Source organism: Sebastes umbrosus, chromosome 17, assembly GCF_015220745.1.
Source record: "Sebastes umbrosus isolate fSebUmb1 chromosome 17, fSebUmb1.pri, whole genome shotgun sequence".
Lineage (NCBI taxonomy): Eukaryota > Metazoa > Chordata > Actinopteri > Perciformes > Sebastidae > Sebastes > Sebastes umbrosus.
This window is the reverse complement of record NC_051285.1, coordinates 16460491-16476583: the sequence shown is the minus strand read 5'-3', so window position 1 is coordinate 16476583 and position 16093 is coordinate 16460491. Positions and strand designations below refer to the sequence as shown.

General features: G+C 39.9%; 1 protein-coding gene and 1 long non-coding RNA gene across 2 annotated transcripts in view; both read right to left on the bottom strand.

The window, feature by feature from the left end:
- The window catches only part of LOC119476327, a 26633-nt gene extending 12545 nt beyond the window's left edge, over positions 1 to 14088 (bottom strand). The window contains exon 1 of the long non-coding RNA XR_005203995.1: positions 13475 to 14088. This is a non-coding gene — a long non-coding RNA (uncharacterized LOC119476327). The remainder of the gene's footprint in view (positions 1 to 13474) is intronic.
- Positions 1 to 16093, bottom strand: part of zbtb20 (zinc finger and BTB domain containing 20) — a 22009-nt gene extending 5916 nt beyond the window's left edge. The window contains exons 1-2 of the mRNA XM_037749745.1: positions 15888 to 16093; positions 645 to 789 (exon numbers count right to left, since the gene is read on the bottom strand). The gene's annotated coding sequence lies outside the window, so the exon portion shown is untranslated. The remainder of the gene's footprint in view (positions 1 to 644; positions 790 to 15887) is intronic.

Below are 16093 nucleotides of genomic sequence, written 5' to 3'. Positions count from 1 at the left end.
GCTGATCAGTGTGGAAGATAATTTAAGATGATTTTCTTCCCTGTTAAAGGGGAAAAAGAATGAAAATCTAAATCTAAATTAGAGAGGTAGTAAGTATAAGAATTATGCAAATTGTGTGGATTTCCATAATGGCTGTAAAATTAATTTCTTTTGCATATAAACATGCTTAAGTTTAATTTAATTAAAGCAGTTGACCTTATTTGAACAGTTATTAAACTAAGATAAATGTCCTCATTTTGATCTTGGAAACTGAACAAATCCATGTCAAAAATGTTGTAGATAATTCGTTTACACTATGTCTGTCAATGAATATGAAATATTTATGGAAACACACTGGTGATGAAATGTCAGAGTCAACACGTAACTTAACTGCTGTATATATAGAAAGAAAACGAGAGGAGAAATCATTATAATTTGGGATGCAGTTATAAATAGAAATAAATTGAACAGTGGTACTAACAATAAAACCATGTTTGATAGTAACAGATGTGTTTATCCAAATGAAGTAGAATTTAGCTAAAATGTACTACAGAAGTAGTGTAATAGCGTTCGCACAAAGTATTAACGCTTGTTTCCAGCTAAGTTATTTCTAACTTACACACGTAAAGGGGAAAAAATAAAAAGCGAAGCAGTCGGGTACTCACAGTTAGATGACGTTTTGTTCCGAAGATGCTTGTGTGGCTGGTGATGAAGTGCGGGTCAAGCTTCAGTTTGCTGGTGGAGATGGCTGATCAGAGGCCGGGTGCTAGGCAAGGCTGTCAGTCCTCTCTGTCCAAATCATGTGTTGCTCTGCCACAGTGTTTGGAGGAGGGAGAGAAAAGACAAAGACAAATCTTAATGCCACATACTGCCTCGTCGATATTGCCACTCCCTTAATGAACCGGGAGCCACAGTTAACACAAAATATCTTCCAGCGACACGCTGCAACAGATGTGTGAAGAGTTTTCAAAGCGAGACGAAGGGACGTTTCTATGTGTGTGACCACCAATTACAAATCAAGGTTGGAAATAATATTGGTGTAAGAGCCAGTTCTTCTCTAAGCAGTTATCAGTGCCGCTGGGCAACAAAACCCCACCCATACCAAGGAAAAATGATCTAAATTCATTGGAAATTTACACTAATTAAATATTTCAGAAAAGGTCTCGCCCACCAAAGTGTGTGTGGACATGTGTGTGTTCTTTTTCATTTTAAAATCCACAAATTAAACAAGACAATATCCAATAAAGATGTGGAGCATTAGAAGTTGTAATAATAGGAAAAAAAGTCACATATTAAACACACAAAGCATTCATTGAAAAACACAAGACAGGCATTCAACAAACGTTAAGCATGTGATGAGCTGGTTTGGTAAAGCTTAGAAAGCCTCACTCATTATTATGCAAAGGATTGACCTCAAAAGTGGAAACAAAACCAGACCACATCATGGTATCATTTAAGGTCAGGCGGGGTGAAGAAAAATGCATTGAACCAATGAAAAATGCCCTCGCAGTTTCTCTCTTATTATTCCCACCCTGGTCAAAGTGCCTTCAAATATTTCAACCCAACAAAAGCTTTAAAAGTATGTGGAAATTACTCTGCGTGTTGGGATGTGAATATTTATCATTCACCGAAGGTTGGATCGTAATTAGAAGTGTGATCTGACACTCTTAAATGTTTTTTTGTTAACAAGGTAAAAAAAAAATTCGTAAGCTGGCTACAACACGAACATCAAGTGCTCTCTGTGAAATGCCAGTAACAACAGTGTGCTGCTGAATGAACAGAGTGAGGCTAGGATTTGACCAGACCTGTACGTTAATGTTGACACATATTATTCTTTTACAAATCCAGAGCCCTTTCAGAGAGCACACCTTCCCGCTTTGAGGCACTGTACAGATGAAAAGTATGCGATTTTAAGCAAGTGACCTCTGTTTTTTTTTTTACACATAGGTGTCAAGGTAACAGATACACATTAGACCTCTAAAAGGGTGAAATAAGATGATGATTTTATTTATGGTTGGAGAGAAACAGAATATGTGGGATAAAACCAGAGTGGAGGGGTTAAAGTGTAAAAACTGAAATAGCTGTGTGTTCACAGGCTGCTTTGTGTCCACAGGCCCCACTTTGAGAAGCACTGCGGGCAGCGAGACGTGCGCTTCTCCAAACGTCCTTGTCAACTAACAAATCTGCTGATTAGATATAGACAAGTAATAGCGTGTTTAGCAACAGAGGGTGATCACTCGATACTGAGACGGATCATTCTTTGGCACTAAAACACACACACACACACACACACACACACACACACTGGTTAGTCCTTCCGTCTTGGTCAGAGGAAAGAAAATATATTCTACGGTGAAATCCTTAACCCTTAAATCTAAAATTAAACGTAACTCTAACTGTAACCTTCAGCTCTTTTATTACCTCAATACAAGCCCAGACATTGTTCTAATACCGAACTTTAAAACTAGATCCAACCGTAAGGTGTAACCCTTGACTTAACCTAACCGCTGCCACTCAGATAATTCATAATTGACTTAGTGAAAGTGTAAACCAACAAAAATATCATGTTAAAGCCTTCCTTTTTTGAAAGTAGTGCACACAAACATGAGCCAAAATGCTTGAATCCATAACAGTGGCAAATATTTGACCTTTTTTTTTCCATCCAGCAGCAGTTAGCTTGAGAGGTTACTGTATTCTGATGCCATGGGCCCTTTTTTTTCTTCTTTTTTTCGTGGCTTCTGTTAGACAATGCAAACATGTATGTTCCCTCTCCCGGCTTCCCCTCGCCACCCAGACATGTAAATCCACCTGCCTAAGGGGTAAAGTGAGGTGAATGTTGGCAACAAAGGAGCAGGCCAAGGGAAGCAGGCTTCAGTTGCCCAGACTGCCACTCACAACAGTGATTCCATTTTAGCCGTGACACAGTGGGTGAGCAGCAGCCAGCGCCTACCTGCAGTGAATTCTAATCAGCCCAGGGGTCTGTCTCCCTCCCTCCCCTCCCTCCCTCCTGTACCCTGCCTTGGACTAAAGGGGCTGATGATCCTTCAAAATTAATTAGATCCTTGCAGGAGGCAGCCATTTTCTTTCACTTCCTAACGCTCCACCTCAAAAAACAATTTTTTTTGAATTAAACTAAAATCGGGGTGTGTATTTTTCCCCTCCTCGTGTTGATCCCTATCTGTGCGCCTCTACCTGTTTCCTGTTTCATCACGTCAAAACTCTCTCGCCGTCTTTTCTTCCATCTGTCTGTCTCCCCGTCTGTGCCCCCCCCCTCCTCTTCCTCCCTCCCTCCCTACGAACCTTCCCCAACACCCTCCGCCCCTCTCTGGCTGCCTCTCCATGCTCCCAGCTCTCTGTGTCTGCCTCTGTGGAGTTTGCTGTCAATAAATCCCCAGAGGTCAGTTTGTCTGCTGGAAATCAGACACAATGCTTCAGACCGCCAATGCAATGCATGCTCTGCTGCTGCCGCCACAACAAAGACAGAGGGAGGGGTGGGGGAAGAGAGAAAGGGGGGGGGAAAAGAAGAAAAAAAAATGAAGACGAGGGAGAGGAGGGTTGCAACTTCAACCAGGCAGACTCCAGGTTAATCAGCTGCCTGTATTAGGTGACAAGCTCATGAAATACGCTGCATCGAATTGGACATTAGTTAATCAAGGGGGGCTGTTGGGGTGGTGGGGGGGGGGATAAAATGGTGAAGATGGGGGATGGGGTTGAGAACAGACATAAGAGGCGTGCTTATGAAAGCAGCAGTATCAGCCATGTGAATAATATACATCCTGAATATGCAAATACTGCTTACAACACACACTACAAGCATATATTGAAGGCCCTTGATACATTTAAATGTGGAGACAAAAGGGCCACGGGGCATTGTGAAAAGCTCATCATGTCCATGCATGCGCGTATACAGCACCTCCATGAATCTGATGCACATTTATCAAGAGTGTTTTGTGCTACGTCTAATTAATAGTAATTTATGAGTTTGTTTGAAATCTCTTGCTGCTTTAACCGTCGCCGTCCAACATTGTAATTATTAATTTCAATCATCCATTTAGCCCGAGTGCATTAGCATACAAACTACCAGAAAATCCTGCTTTTTAATAGTATGGTTTGGATATGTGATCTAATGTAATTTAGCACACAATGTAAATGTGTAGCGAGTACGCTGGGGATTTCTAAGCAGCGTTCAGGTGATGAGGTGATAATTGATCTGACGGGTGATAATTCAAGGTGTGTTCAATAAAGACGCGTTCATTTTGCTCCTCAGACAAAACAATTTACAGCTACGGCTCGCCGTAATCAGTCATCTCAAACTTTTCTCAACAAAAATAAATGGAATTAAAACAGCTAATGCTATTGTGTCTTAGTTTTGATCAGCACAATTCAAAATTATTCTTTTAGGTAACTGAATATTCATCTCCGCCTGATTGAATGTGAGTAATTTAGAGCGTTGCGTCTCTTGTTACATTCAAGTGTTCGTCTATAACGTTGTAAAAGCAATTAACAGGTGAGGTAACTAATGCACCTAAATCACACTCACTTCAGGAGACGCAGCAGAAAAAGAAAAAAAAAAACACCTCGCCAGTCTCACAATTTAATTGATTTGCCTTTATAGCAGTCACTGAAAATCACCAACAAGCACGTAGGCTGTTTGACAAGTTGAGCCAAGATTTTTACACAACATTTTTTTTCCCTTCTTTCTCCCTTGACTGAAATTGTACGCTGTAACACAACATCACCAGTCATATCTAAATGTCTGATGATCATTATAAAATGCATGAATTACATTTCAACCAGGTGTTGTCCGGCACGAAACATCCTGTTCCTGTACTTTGAACTGGCTCTTCACCTACAACACAGACCAGTGATTCTTCCTTCACAACTACAGTTTCAATTTCAAGCCACCAGGGACAGTTAAAAAAATATGCAAACGCTGTAAAATAGCATTCCAGTAATTCACAACTCGTTTTTTTTCCAATGCTCTCTTACTTGGTCGAAGCATTGTGAAGTAATTATAGAGTGCCAGTGTAATGTTATGGCCACCGCTCAATCCCTATTGCTTCAATAACTGTATTATGTTCTTTTCCGTGCATCATACACTAACTGGAGCTGTTGTTAACTCTTTATAGTCCCCCATAAATTTAATCTAAGTGTTCATGTTTAGTTCCACTGCCACTAAAATGTCTCAAATAGCATGGCAGATCAATGTGATAACACATTCAGTCCAACTGGATCTCAGTGTGACAGGATGTGCGGCTTTCAAATAAATTCCTCAGGCAAACAAACAACAACACAGACTACAATACCACTACACAAGTAAGGGACAGTTTAAATATTTTTTGACAGGACAGCTTGTTCAACTTCGTCATTTTCTGTCAAAAAACACACCCGCCACCGCCACCCGTTATCCATGGCAGATCCTTTGTCTATTTATTTACAGATGGGAGGATAATCTACTTCTAATATACTTTTTTTTCCAGGCACACAAACATTCATGAATTAGTGCTATCAGTAAATGTTCCACACTGTATTTTTAGGAAGTTTCCAAAAAAGATCATAGAGGCCAAAAAACAAACAGCCACTGTTGGATTGCGGCCACTAAAATTATAAAAGACAGTATCTCACTTTGGTGGTGGAAAAAGGACGCTTTAAAGGATGATCTCAGAACTGGCAAATGGCTGTGCTTTTGTTAATGAGCATTTGACCAAAAAGAACCATCTGACTACTCATATGATAGTCTCCAAAACACCTCTAACCCCCGAAGCAGATAATGCTAAATTCAAGAGTTATCATTTAGGCACAAGTGTCCACAGCAACTGCCTCTCTACAGCTACTACACACGTCGAGGACATTTTGCCTCTCCAAAAAAAGGACCTCGCGGGCCGTCGAGAGATCTTTATTGAACCTACAGAGATGTCTATTACTAGTGTATCATGATAAAAGGCCGTTATATTAATTCTGTTCGACGATAAATATCAACTCGTCTATTTACTGTATGCCTGGACGGTGCATACGCAAGCAAGATCTCAACAAGTGAACTGTGTGGTATAGACGGGCTGTAGCACCTTTATATCTCAGAGAGAAAACAAAGTGTCTCCTGACTTTATGTCCTTGGGAGATAAAGCAGGACAAAGATGCTTTGTGCTGAATTACGAGAGGATAGATGCTAAGAAGCATGCAGTTAATACACTGTATACACCGCATACAGTGTACAACAAAGCCTCTGGATATGTTTAGGTTAAGTGTAGATTATGCTATGTATCTCACTAGAGAGATTAAAACAGAATGAACACACACTCACAAGTATTTAGGAGTAGTTCAGAAATTGAGTTCACACACGCCTTATGAAAGGTTTCATAAACAGTTATAGGGTTACAGTCAAGGTGTTCTCATATATAAGTATATGTGTGTGAGGTCAAACAGCCACGTGTCTTAAATAAGCAGCAACGTGTGTTAAATAAGAGAATCAAGGTGGTTATGACATTCCCTCTGATGTAATGTGTTATGTAGGTGATGATAATTGGACTCTAAATAAAATATTTTTTCTCCACATTTTATGATATAGCTTGTCCTGCCATCTACATTTTGTACATGAAATGAACCAGTAATTGAAATCAGAAAAATCGGATTAAACCACCAACTGCTTCATTATTTCCCCATTAGTGAACATGATTGTGAACTTCTGCACCATGTGTTTCACCAGCAGCTGCACGAGGTGGTCCAAGCACAGAGCTGAACTTTCACAAAATGCACGAGGGTGCTCTGAGCAGTTCAGCACAACCCCTGCTGCACTTTTTGTTAGCTGGTGTGCGCTTCAAGGGTCAGCAAGCCAGCCTCTCGCTGCCAGCATCTGGCAAGCTCACTACTTTTGCCTTTTAAATGGGTTCACCAGTCTCACAAAATGACGCTGCTTGTTAACGATGCGGAAGCAAAGGGAACGGTGAAAATGGACATCGCAAAGGGTTTTTATGACGTACTTCTTCAGCCTGTAGCTACGGCAACAACAATACACATGCCATCAGGCTGAGATAAAAATGAGTCATTATTCAGGTAAACTAACATACTGTGTCTTCAGCTACAGATTTTGCTCATTATGTGAACAAGATATAAAATCCAGATGACTTAATACTAAATATTTGGGCTTATTTTGAGCCGTATGGATGTTAGCACTTTTTTAGTGTATTTATAGTTTGGCAAGCTGTTGTGTGGTAAATACAGATTATATATGTCTCATCGGGTCATTTGACCCTTCTAAAAGTGTAATGCTGACACACTGCAACACATTTGGCCACACCAGTGCCCTATACACACTTTCACCAAATGCTAACACAATCTGGTCCAGTAGTCTGCTACAGGCTAACTGAGCAATACAAGTTAGATATACTGACTTAAACCTACTACAGCAGTGCAGTTAGAAATTAACAAAAGTTGGCACAAAGGCAAGGTTTCCTGTTAATCCAATGGTGAGTGGGTGCAATCTAGGAAACTTTATCCATACAATGACAGTGTTGCAAGACAAACTTGTTAAGCAAGCCAACTACAGAATTTCACAAGAAATGAGAGAAAGGCCAAAACATTTTTTTTTTTTTTTACCCCTTTTAGTATTGTGTCAGTGGCATTCTGGTAAAGACAAACTCAAAAAGATATTATCTAGAAATTTGAGCTGATTGAAATGTTTCAATAAGAACAGTAAGGTCAGTAATCTATAGAAAGTATCAGCTAACATAGGGCATTTATTACAGGTAGAGTCATTTTGCAAAACTATATCAATAGAATACTGTAAGACACCCACTCTTACTCATTCTACATCTTTGGAGAAAACTATGTAATACCTCACCAACAGCAGCCCTAAACATTGATGACAAGAAGTGAACATATGTAAAGTTACAATAATGTAAACACTAACTTACAACACTGTGTATGAGCCACATTTATCAATACTGAATCCGTCAGAGTGTTTATTATGCGCTAGTGTATTAGTATTTGAGCAATATTTTCAAAATAAAATGACTTATTTTTTTAATTTAAGCCTGTGCCTTGTTGTGTAAAATTCGGTTGTAAATTAGTGTTACAGGCAGGTTTTCTCTTTTTATTACCCACCGAGCTCAATAAATGACCGCAGAGCAAAACTATGTTGCAATGTGGATATACTAGTTCTATAGTATATTATACTTTGTTTACACATAACTGCATATTAGCACTGAGCACACATACCTTTCTCTGCTGCAAAGACATACTGTGTTTTTAAAGCCTCCAGTGTATTCATAGTGGAAGCTACTATACTTGCTTGTTTTCAGTTTCTACACTTCCTATTATGATTAAATGTTGGTGTAAGGTTGTCTTCTCTGATCTGTTCTATGTACAGAAAGCAGAGTATACTTGCAGCGCAAAGCGGCGAGATAACACGACCACCCATGAGCTCAGTTTATGATAATCATCTGGCCTTTTGGCCTCGCTAATGCACATGAATTGCTGGTCAGTGTGGCCTCGTTGAATGTAGCAGCATTATTATCGTTGATGGTAACAAGCTATAGCCTCATAAGCCCCAGAGTGTAACCTGAGATCATCTGCCGTTTCTGGTAACATTACTATAAAAAATCAGGCCGCATGGCTGTGCTACTTCTAAGTCATTTATAGTGTTAGACTGAGAGGATTTTTCACTCATCTTTTGTGCAACAGGGGGTTTTATGTTAAGTAAATCTAACAGTGCACCTTTAATGACCTGTGTTTGTCTGTGTGTTCGCCCTGTGACCTGACTATGAATTAAATAATATTGAGTGAATGAATGAACATTGAGATACTAGCAAGAAGCAGAGTCTACTTGAGTCAAAGGCCATAAAAGACATTTTGTCTAAAATGCATTCAGTTAATAAAGTCATAGAAAATATAAAAAGAAAAATAAGCTTAATGTTAGTTTGCACAGCAACTGCCTCAAGATATTTTACTCTAAATGCCACAACTGACAACTATTATATCGGTGTACTAACCACTTAAACATTTCATGGAGCCAGACACATGGAGTGCATCTGTTCTGAAAATGTATTGCAGGTGTTATGAACTATAGTCGATGTTACCAGAATTACTTTTCCCCTCAAACGTATCTGTGAGACAAGCCCAGCCACTTTGATAAAACTGAAAATTTGCTTTGCCATTTTGTTTTTGTTGCTGAACAGGTTACACATGCTCGTCCTGCGTCACCAACTGTCGAGAAATCACCCGCAACCGTCTAAGAACACAAAACCTTCATTTCTCACCAATAAGCTGCTCGTCGAATTAATAATGATTTCCTGCTTTGTGAAGGAGTCTATTTTGAAATCTGTCTTTATCAAGGTCATTTTCAGGGCAATAAACAATGTAGACAGTATCAGAGCAGCTATTCCTTTCTTTTTTTTAAAACATGAAAATGAATATTTAAAAAGAAAATTCTTTGTTAAAGAATTCAAAAGACAAAATGTCTGACAGTGATTTCCTGCAGCTGTATTTAAAAAAAAGCTAATGACTTAGAAAAGGAAAATACAATTTTAGATTCTGTGGAAATACTTCCAGCAATCTTCATTTTGTGATAAAACCAAACACAAATACTATTGTGTAAATAATTCCCCCTAAGTTTACCCATTGCACAGTGCATACCGATGTACCTCGAGTGAGACTGTGCACAATCTTAACATTTTGGCTGCTGTGAGTGCTGTTTACTGGCACCAGGCTTAAAAAGTCTTCCTGAAGCCAAGATAGAAGCAGAGAAGACACGCCACTTTTTCTCTGTAAAATAGGTTAAAAAAAGTTGCTCAAGACTCTTACTTTTACTTTCTTACATTTCCTTAAACCCTCTTTAGAAACTTCCCCCCCTTACTACTTACAACTAGGCAGTGATCTCACCATGACTTGTAGGAAACCATATGGGTAGAGCAGGGTGAACTGAGGACACACATGCACCTTGGCAAACATACAACTTGGCTATTAGAATCCAGGATACATTTTTCATATCAGTTGAATGCCTGGGCCTGCGTGTGTGTTTAACGAGAGGGAATACAAATAAAGTTTAAATGCTTCTGTCATTCAAAATATATATAGGATTCAAACATACATTATTACAACAAGTTGCATGGATTTAAAAAAAAAAGAAAAACCCTTCTGTACTTGTTGTAAAACGACTTCTGGTTCAAGTTATATGATATTTGGGTATTATATTACAGCTTCTCGAACAGATGACTTTTAATGAAAAGCTTTAAAAGCAGCGCTGCAGATATAAAGAAGCATGAATCAAGAGTCTGTTAGCAATTTTAGCAAAGGTAATGGAAACACATGGTCACACCCACGACTGGATTGTGTTTGTACTGTATGTACTGTAATTTACTGGACAACATTTTATAATAATTATATGATACAAGAGTCTATTAATTGTATCAAATTTATGTGTAGACATTAAACCAAGAACAACAACAGGCTTATCCTGGGGCAAGTGTGTGTTGAACTGTTCCATGTGGCATGTTCATTTTATATTTATATATATAATTTAGAAATATTGAACAAAGGATATAAACTGTGTTTCATAAGACTTTCTAAAGTTTTAGAAGCGAACAAAAGCTTCCTGACAACAGCATGGCACATTCGCAAATACATATTCAGCCTCAATGTGTGCTTTCATTACGCATTCCTGTGATACTGCAGGGAGGGGAGATTCCAAAACAAAAGTCCTTTGAAAACTGAAAAAAAAACATGATTTTTGGTTTGTCAGTTTTCTGCATGCTGCATGCTCTGAAAGTCATTGGGTTTTGAGTGTAATTAAATTTTATAAAAGTAATTTCCATGACCAGTCTTTCAGATTCTCACTGCCATTTTCCTAAAAAAGGGAGTATTTTGAAAATCCCTGCTCAATGAATTGACAAATTGAGCCGGTCTACGCAAATGTGACATATAGCCGTTTTAAGCTATATGGTTGCCAAAGTTTATTCCAAAAATATTTTTATCCAGGCCAAAATGATCATCAGTAAACAAGATACATTTCCCCTCCACAATTCATATTATTTCCCAGCCTTGCCTTATAGCTGGAAGGAAACCACCATAACTCATCGTAACAGCATTTCTGTGTTGCATAATGCAGCTGAAGGGGAAATTCTCTCCTAATTATAAAGTACGGATTCTCAATAGGCTCTGCAATTGTGTTATTAGTATTTTCAAGAATAAAAAAATAAATAATATAAGTGAAGAGAAGCATGTTAGGTGTGAAAAAAGGTGCTTTGCGGATAGACGGATCCAAGCCAGTTAGCCAGGAGGCGGCTAGCCTGCCAATAATTTCTAATATTGTAAAAAACCCATGTATGCTAACAAGGTGGAGTTAGCTAGTGGTCACTAATTAGATTATATTTTACTATAATCATGAGGAAAATTAATAGGTATATAATATATAATAAGGCTTCTCTGAAGATTTTGAGGTATCTGAGTATTTTTAAGGTTGCCATGGTAACTGGGGACTCAAATAGACTTTATTGTCCCCATGGGGAAACTCCTCTCCACAGCACTGTACACGTCAGATAATACATACAACAGCAACAACAGTACACACTCAGGTGTGTTCAGCGAAGGCCTCTATGGCTGCAGGGATCAGGTTTTTACCCATGTGCCCCTCAGTGGCCCGTACCTGCGCCCAGAGGGCAGCAGGGTAAGGTGCTGGTTGAGTGGGTGTGTGATGTCCTGTTCTACTGAGGTTGCAATGCGTGCAATGGCCTTATTGTTTGGCTCTGCATGGCTGGGTGTGGGGAGACCAATTATCCTGGCAGCGGCGCTGGTTATGCATGTGATGCAGTATTGAAGCTGCAGTTGCTGTAAAACAGCAGTCTTAGCAATTAACATCAGGTGAGAAAACTTTAGGCGTTCTCCCTAATAAACAAAGCCAAAATCCTTTAACATCAAAGTCCATTAAAAGGCTTACAGGTTATTCTGTCGTTAATTATACACGGACTTAACAATAACTTGGGAGATGTGCACCTGAAAACGGTCTTCAGTTGGCAATCACATCAATAAGATTAGTTTTGCTCCATGGGGGAATATTCTTCTAACAAGAATTATACATGAACAAAAAAAAGGAGGGAAAAGGGGATAAACACCGCCTGAGACAAAAAGGCCAAGCAGTTAACAAGCACTGTGACATTCTGGATGCTATCCACAAAGTGGCTCGTTATATCGATGGATCTCTATTGCATTCCCAAAATGGCTGCCAAATATGTTCAACTGGGGTAGACAAAGTGCCAAGATGGACTCAAGTGCATATTTCTTTTTTAAGTCTTTTGTTATATATGGTAAAACACCCTATTTAGAATTATGGATTATAATATTAATTTTACCTCAGGTCCACCGCTGCTGCATGCAATAATTTATATTATTTTATTAAAATATTGTAAGAGTATGCTCACATTTGTGACCACATTTACACTTTTTAAATTATCACTTAAATAAAATACAATTTTTATTTAACAATATATATGGCAAAATAAACAGTGGATTTCTCTTCCACCTCTCCTGTCCTTTTCCACTATGTACTGTGCAATACACCACCAATGCCTCAAAATCTTTTAAAGAGAGTTATATTGAAACAACATATTGAATACATATTTATAAATTTAAGCATGGGCCACCAGGATTACCTGGTAAAAGGCCTGCCTGGTGAAGGAATAACCAGAAATGTGGCATTGCGGAGGCTTCAGAGAGATGTCTCTATCTTGCCTATTTGGCCAACAGAGCCTTTGCTGCGCTTAGAAAATTATTTGGAATACTGACCTGCCATCTGTGTGCATGTACAGTACAAGATGATTGTTATACGTCTCTTCCAAAGAAGCACTCATTACATTAGTCCAGCATGTTTTTTTCCTTTTTCACTTGAGTAAACCCAAATATCAGGCTGGGAGAAATGTGCGAAGAGTGACTAAATCAGCTCGAAACATTTCAGAATTGAATGCTGCGGACCCATTATGTGAGTTTTGTTGGTCAATAATAAATGTGAGAGAGGGAGCTGCCGAGGACGAGTGAAGGATGGCGAAGCCAAAAGAAAATTGGGATTGATTGCTGAGTGTGGATTAACTGAACACCTTCTCTCCCCCCCCCCCCCCCCACACACCCCACACACCCCACACACACACACACCCTTGCCTTCATCTGAGGAGGTCTACACAGTTTATCTGCTGGGTCTCCTCCATATAATAATGAGTTTCCCTGGTCTGCAGACATGCTCTTAAATATTCATTAGTCATGGGTGGGTTTTAGCCGTGACACAGAAAGCTGGCAAATGGCGATGGCTCAAACACTGTGAATATTAATGTACATGTGGAATATATACATAGAAATACTCATTAGTGACTTAACTGAGATGAAACCGGGCACCTGATACTCTGGACTACAAACACTCCCAATGCTGCCTCTCTCTCAGCAGCTCCTGCACACCTCTGTGCTGATAAAACGAGAGTTTTTGACATCAAGCCGTGGTGAGAGCTCACTCTCACACCACACACACACACACAAGACACAAGTACCCTCTCCCAATTCATCAAACAATAAAATGTCCAAAAATACAGGTATTAAGTTGACGTGGAGTTTTTCTGTTTCACATGAAGGGTATTCCATCCAGCTTTTGTGACAATATGATTTCTACTTTATTACTCACCCACACTGCAAGCCTGTCAATCAATATGCTCCAATTCATATACACATTTATAATAATCATGCATGCCCATGCTGAAAAGCTTATACATCAAAGTGAAATGTTGGATTCCTGCTGCACACTCAGCAGCTCTGTGTTCTCTCCAAATGTGTCCATTCAGAAAACAAACGAGGAGCCAGTGCAGACATCAATTACATAACACAGAGCCTATAGGATTTTACGTAGTGGAAACATATTGTGAATGAAGGCGGGGAGAGGGAGTGATCACAACAAAAGTGAAGACGCACAATTATTCGGTAAAAAAAAACCTACACACACACACACACACACACACACATACACACATACACACATACACACAGGTGCACACCCACAGAGCAGGACGCAGTGCTGCTCTCCGGTGCAGCCTCTCCATGCATGTGTCAAACCGGTGACCGGCCTTCTTGCGTCCTCTGTGCGTAAACAGCTCCAGTGACCACACCACAAGCAACCTCTGACATGACTAATGTGTTGACGCAAAAGATCTATATACCTGCTATAAGCACAACTTCCAGGCTATAGGCGAGCACCGTGCGCCTATTAATCACACACACACACACGCGCACGCATACACACACACAACGTGTTGTATTGTAGAAAAAGCGTCCGCGGCGCTTATAATAGACACAAGAACATGCTGTATTACTCTCTTTATCTGACAAAGCCAAGCGCTTTGGGGACAACATCTGTTTGCCACACACACACACGCGCGCGCACGCTCTCCGTCCCCTTTTCACAGTCACACACACAGACACGCGCGCGCGATGGCGCACGGATATAGATGGAGCCCAAAAAGAACAAGACTGACATGTTTGCTCCGGCTCAACTCCTTCAACATGGCCCTTTTTTGTGTGAATTTCGGCCAGTCACTGCCTCCATTTATTTATTTTTTTGTTATCGCGCTATATAAAGCCGAACATATATACATATTTTTAACTTTATTCAAGAGGTCAAAGCGACTCTATACAGCTATGTAATAAAAAAAGAGCAGAGGAATCATGAATATTTTGCAACAAAAATGTCTCAAAAGGCACGCAGGAAGCGTCTCTTGCAACTTTAATTACAGCAGCGCATGGCTCCCATATATCTAGGCCAGCCTTTTGCCAAAACATCCCTCACATTTGCAAACATTTTCTCAAACTGTTAAATGCTGTGAATAAAAAAGCGGGTTGCGACAATGAAAAGAGATCATTTGAGGGGAGAAACATGGCACCAAAAAAAAAATAAAAAAAAAATCCAGACCACCAGAGAGTCCCACTGGATGTGATTTGTCTCAACTGAACCTGCAGTATTGTTTTACCTCCAGACACATATTAAACCAGCCTCCCCCTCTCAACCGAGCCTGTCTTCATGTAACCCCATCTCATAAATGCCACGCCGTATTGATATTAATTCATAAAAAATGTAGGCTAGACATCTGTCTGAGTAGAAGCGCTGTATACGAGAACCGCTGCTATAGAAATTAGATTTCACCACATCTAAAACCATCTTTCCGGCAAGTTCAACAAACTGAAAATGTATTTCACAAATAGACTGTTTTTATATTGCTTCAATGCAATAAGGAAACGCGTTTCCTCTGATTCAAATAACTGGACCTAAAAGCCAAAATGCGCACGTCGGCTGCCACAGTTGTTCCGGTCTCTCTCTCTCTCTCTCTCTCTCAGTGTGTGTAAATGTGAAGAAGCAGCCTGCGAGCATCGCTTGCTTCAGAGAGAAACAGACCTGTGGAACACACAGTTTGTCCGGACTATTGCTCTCAAGTGCCCCCTGGACAATCCGAAAGTAAAAGGCTAAAGGTAAAGGGGCATGTTGATAATAATGACAGATGGGGAAACTTGGCGTCATGCCAGGGCAGCGCGTTTTTTTAGTAGCCGAACATAAATGGACAACAAAAACCGCTGGCAGCCTAAAACTGAACCCCCCTAACATGAGGGACAATTCATTTCCTACGCTGGCGTCACATTTATTGCATGTCTGAGATCCTCTAAAAACAATGAAGTTTCCAGATTAAAGCTGAATATTTGGCTTGGTAAAAGCCAGACACAAACTACATGGAAGTCAGCGGGCATTTCATGCATCATCCCCCCTAAAGTCAGCGAGCATGTTTCCACCTCTCGTATAAAGGAAACTCCTCTAATTTCTCCCCCTTGTAATAATAAGCGTTATACATATTGTAAAAAGACCCATCCCTTTTTCCTACTTTTTCTCAATTTCTTACCTGCACTTCCGAAGCTCGTTTTAAAAAGTGGCCACAGCGTTTTCCACGGCTCTCCCCTGTTTTCCCCAGGACGAAGCGCGTCTAGTGTTTTTTTTAAATATGTTCCTTTACTTTGTTTCATTTCTCACTTCCATCTTCTTTTCATCTCATCAATAAACACACGCTGCAGCCGACCTTCATAGAGCAGCTCGGTTCAAGTGTGCCCT